Below are 979 nucleotides of genomic sequence, written 5' to 3' on the forward strand. Positions count from 1 at the left end.
CACGCGCACACGCATGCACACACACACACGCACACGCACACACACACGCGCACACACACACACACGCACACACACACGCGCACACGCATGCACACGCACACACACACGCGCGCGCACACACACACACACACACACACACACACATACATTTGGGGGAAAGCCTCAAGATTAAACTTAGAAGATAGCCTGCTAAGCTTATTACGTACATAGTACCTGAACTATTTTCAAGTACAGGGAGTAGGCCATAGAATTTTTCGAGGAATCACTTCTAATTTCCTTGACCCAAGAGTTTCCATCCCGACAAAGCTTCTCTTCCACTTGGAACAGTGTTCTTTGGTATGAGTTCATACAAACAGAATAAGCACTCACAATTGTTCAAAGTTTATGTGTAAGGCATCCGCAGTGTGCAGGCCACTATATTAGGCAGGTAAACGGCAGGAAAACCACTCTGGAAATCAGTCTGGCAGTTCCTCAGAAAATTGGACATAGTACTACCGGAAGACCCAGCAATACCACTCCTGGGCATATACCCAGAAGATGTTCCAACTTGTAATAAGGATGCATGCTCCACTATGTTCATAGCAGCCTTATTTATAATAGCCAGGAGCTGGAAAGAACCCAGATGTCCCTCAATAGAGAATGGATACAGAAACTGTGGTACATTTACACAATGGAGTACTACTCAGCTATTAAAAACAATGAATTTATGAAATTCTTAGGCAAATGGATGGAGGATATCATCCTTAGTGAGGTAATCCAATCACTGCTTGTGGACGTTGTACATCGTGGTGCGCACTAGGCTCCGCACCACGATGTACAACGTCCACAAGCAGGGAGTGGGGATGTCGGAAGGATTGTGGAAGGGGGCCAGTAAGTGGGATTTAAAGTGAATAAGAAAAAATAAATAAATTTAAAGAAGATTTAGAAGGAAAAAGGAATAGGAGTGAGGCTACAGCCTATGACAGAGCTTTTTATCTGT

Source organism: Mus pahari, chromosome 3 (assembly GCF_900095145.1).
Source record: "Mus pahari chromosome 3, PAHARI_EIJ_v1.1, whole genome shotgun sequence".
NCBI lineage: Eukaryota > Metazoa > Chordata > Mammalia > Rodentia > Muridae > Mus > Mus pahari.